Source organism: Limulus polyphemus, unplaced genomic scaffold (genome assembly GCF_000517525.1).
Source record: "Limulus polyphemus unplaced genomic scaffold, Limulus_polyphemus-2.1.2 Scaffold2232, whole genome shotgun sequence".
NCBI classification, from domain to species: domain Eukaryota; kingdom Metazoa; phylum Arthropoda; class Merostomata; order Xiphosura; family Limulidae; genus Limulus; species Limulus polyphemus.
Window position 1 is genome coordinate 191,153 of NW_013667842.1, and position 4,653 is coordinate 195,805.

The following is a 4,653-nucleotide window of genomic DNA, read 5'->3' on the forward strand; positions in this document are numbered from 1 at the left end:
TCAATTTCAAAAAATTCTCATATGTGTTCTACTTCACCTTTTGTTGTTATTCCAACTCAGTAATGAAGAACTTTGTTTCTGGTCCCAAAACTAGCTTTCAGAAAATTAGGAACTAAAGTTTCTTGTTTTTCATCCCAAAAAGTAGCAAACTAACAAACTTAATTATATGGTGATCACTCTTCCTCAATTGTTTCCTCCATTTCAACTCTTGCAACCATATCCCAATTAACTCTAAAATAGCATTTCCCATAGTTGGACCTCTAACCATCTGGTATAGAAAACCATCTTGAATCACTTCACAGTGATATATGAAGGAGTTTCAAAGTGGAGATGCTTGGCTAGACATGTAGATTTTACAATGAAAGATTGATAATTATAAGGAGTTGCTAAAAGCAGCTAGTGTTGCCAAAGTTACCATTTTCTTACACTAAAAATGCATATCCAATAGGTACTTACTTCTTGTCAAGCAAAGCTATCTCAATCTTCTTACTGCCCTTAAGCATGACAAAAAATTTTAATGCTCAGTGCACCAGTCTATATACTCCACAATTTGAACCTGTATATAACATATGACCACCCTCCACCAGTAGTACTGTGCCACCTACATTGGTACAGCTAGCTCCCTCTAATGTTACTGCTCAATCGTCACTTTTGAGAATTGGCAGGATCTAAAATTAAAAACACCAGCAGTGTGGGGGATGGGTAGGAAGTGTGTGACAGGAGATAAGTACCTATCAGAAATATGTTTTCGGTGTAAGAAAATGTTAACTTCTGATACAGTTCTACTTGCTCTCACCCAAAGCCAGAATCCCACACTGAAGAGGAAGAGAGGCCTGTGTAGGCACCAAACAGTGAAACCAAGTAGAAAGCAATCTCCTAAAAATAACTGGTGTACTCAGAGACAAAATCGAAGCACACGCACAGGGCAATGCACTGCTACTGGAACAGGTATGCTCTTTGCTCTGTAAGAAGGAAATGAACCAGACATGGTTGAAAAAAAATAGTAGTACAGTCTTAATACATTCTGAGAGATGCAATCTACAATAAAAAACAAGTTTGAAGGGTCCTCCATCACACAAACAAGACTGGCTCCTGTAGTTGAAGAGCTTCTCTATGAAATGAAAACTCAAAGCAAACTCGATACCCACAAAAGGAGAAACATCAAGTCAAGGGACAGTTCACCAAAATATAATGATGGAGAAAAACAACTTGCCATGGCTAGGTATCTACCCAACTTCAACCAGACAGATGAGGTTCCACAACCTGCTATTGGCATTAGGAGATTGAGGATCACCCAGATAAAAACAAAATTAGAGTAACCTAAACATTATGGCTAGAGTATGTGGACCATGTGATATATATAACTCATAGGATCCCACTCTGTGGCTAGTATTGCCTGATCAAGTGTGCTTTTACTCAAACCTGCACTATATACAGGTAGAGCTATAATGCTCACTGTAGAGATGGGATGTTTCTCAATGCAACTAGTGGCATGCCTTGTGGTATATACTTGTGTCTCTAGGTATCCATAAGTTTAACTAAGTGGTGGACAGTCAATCATTGATTATCATGAATAAAGCAAAAGGGATTTCATCCCATCCCTGCCAACATCCATTAAACTTTCTCCAGTGTGACCTTCCTCCAGACTCCCCCTTTTTCCCCCAAGTGGAACACAGGAGTCTTTACCAGTTCCTAGTCACTAAGGTGGTGGACCAAGGTGGTTTCTTCCTGAGTGTGAAGTAGAAATATACTTTACAATACAACCACATATTTATCTCCTCAGTGAGTTGAGGGCAAAGCTGGGTTTCCTCCTTCCCTTTCTCCTGGACCAATTGTTAGTTGGAGCAGGACCAGCCTATACAGGATCCTCTTCATAATACTGGGTTCAGGATGACACTACCCTGTTCCCATGGTTGAGTGCCCTACCCTCTCCCCTTCTTGTTAACCCATTTACTGTGGCTGAGATATTGAGTTTTGGGGACTTCATCTGCCTCGTACTAAGGCAACAGGACGTACGTACATTGTTTTGATGGTTAATCAAATGTTCTACATTCTTCTCGTGATCCTGGGTGCAAAGTTTGTCTTCCCTGTATTTATGGTTGGGTAAGTTATGACTTCAGCTCTTAATACTGGTTATTGCCCTGTTATTATAGTTGAGTTAAGGCAATGACACAACTCTGTAATGCCAGGTTCGGTTCACTGTAGAGCAAGCTCTTATGGTGGTTTTGGGAGTTTGTCTGGTTTTGGCCAAATGCTAACTCCCTCTTTGTAATTCCAGTTGCTTGATCAATGAAACCCTATTTATGGTTGGTGAGCAGTAATAGAGGGTACCTTAAAACAAAACACAAATGAAATGTTGTGAAAAGACATACCCAAGTCAAAGGCAACCATATATGTGTAGAATTGCCATGAGAGAGAGACAATATCCTACCTGAGGAAGATACAGCCAGATAGTGCAGATAATGAGCAATGAAAGAATAGGGAGTAGTCCACATAATAGCCTGAACAATTTCTTCCAACAGACAGTGAAGACGAGCAGCCAAAGACATGGTGATATGACAATTTGGGGGGAGAAGAAACACTGAGGAGATGGCAGCCTTCCATTGATAAGTCTGAATATGCCAGCCTAAGGAGTTGACAGGAGGGTTCTAGGAAATAGAAAGTCAGGAAGCAAACTCCTAAAAGAGGCAGTACATTCCATATAACATTGTAGGGAGTGAACTTGACAAGGAAGCCAACCAGGATTAGAATGGGAGTACAGGTGGGAGATGGAAAATAAAGAAATGGGTGTGAAAGCCAAATGGCCTTCCCAGGCAACAGAGGTCTTAGGGAGGAAGGACCAGTCTGGATATGTGATGACAAAAGAGGTATCTAATCCCCTAGGAATGAAGGTCTGTACCTCCTCAACAATAGTCAAACCTGATGCCTGGGTAGTCATACCAGAAGTGTTGTCTATTGTAACAAGAATTTCTATTGAATTACCAACTCATTCCAAATTAGCGTACAATTCGGAAACAATAAACACATGCAAAAAAAAAAAATTGAAACAAGTGAATGCAAAGTAAATGAAAATTATTGAAAAAGTTATTGAAATGTCAATGAAGTACAATCATAAATGGCAGTCACATGTGAAAAAAACACACATCTAAATGATACTGTTCCAATCGAGAAAGTGAGGATTGAGCGTAAAAAATATCCCAAAGGTTAAATGCAGAAGATGACTTCTACCCTGCCAAAGTTATAATTTTCCTATACAGAAAACGTACTTCCGATAAGTACTTACCTCCTCTCACATAAATAGCTATTCTCATTCATTGCTGCCCTCTATATCCAAAAAAAATTTTTGCACATGCCACAAGCCTTGAATCTCCCATATCTGGAATTGACTCATTCCAATGCATCTTGCGTGCAAATCATTTTTTGGATAGGATTATATTAATTATATTATTAACAGCATGTGTAAACATCTTTTTCTTAATCTGTGTCATTGTAGTGAAAGGCAGTCTGTGCATATCTGACAGCAGAAAACTCTGACACAGCTTTTTTTGTATCATTTTCTGATAAGATCATGATCTATTGCTTTCTTAATCTTCACATTTCTGTGGAAGTAAAGAATCTAGGTCACTAACAGATACCCTTTTGCTTTGGAAGCTTTTGTTCCTAAGCCAGGACTATACAAATCTTTCACTACAGCATCTGGAGACCCTGTGAAGAGCACTGGAAGATTGAAGTTGATGTGTGGAAGTTTTCAACATGTCCCTGGATTATACATATAACCATATATATATATATATATATTATTCATGATTATTATTTCCAAAATTTGTCTTTCCAATAATCATATAACTTTACTTCCAGTCAAAACTTATACATTTTCTTGCAAATTTTACTATATTTACAAGAAACATCCAACAATATTGCTTTTCAATGATATTTTTATAAATGAGCTTCAAGAAGCACATCTTTAAGAAGTTTTTGGCTATTCTAACCAACCAATGACTTTTTTTCCTAGCCTAGCTTCTCTGTAAAATGTCATATGCTGCCTGATTGAATTTTTTTACTTTTCTGAATTCTGTAAAAGATATTTTTCAGAACTAAGATAAATATACTTCATTGTACTTTCATCTTTTGACAACATAATAATTCCACACATAACACATTTTTATTATATCGTACTTAAAATTTTATTTATATTATTGTTTGGCAATGAAAATCTTATTTACCTGACTCTACTTGTCTTTGTTGTTTTTTTATGAGAACATAAGAATTGATTTGGCCATTTCATCTTGGTTACAATTTAAATCACCTACGAGTCTGTATGCATCTCACAAAATAAAGTATGAGAGTTACTTCATATATTAGAATTCTCTTCTTTTTCAAATAAAAAATGACAGTAGAACATATATTTCAACAGCTTTTGGTAATATATCTAAGTGTACATTATGAAAAAAACAAACTGTTTATGGCAAAGCTACTAAACCTATCTACCACCTCATGTCAGGCCCAGATATACATGTACTCAGTAATTATCTAGCAAAACTTTTTTTCTTAAATTCAAATTTGCAACTAAGAAGCAAAAATCACCAATTTCTTGTCTTATAATATAAGCCACATCTAATGAGTATAAACTATAGGTATAAAATCCTTTGTTTT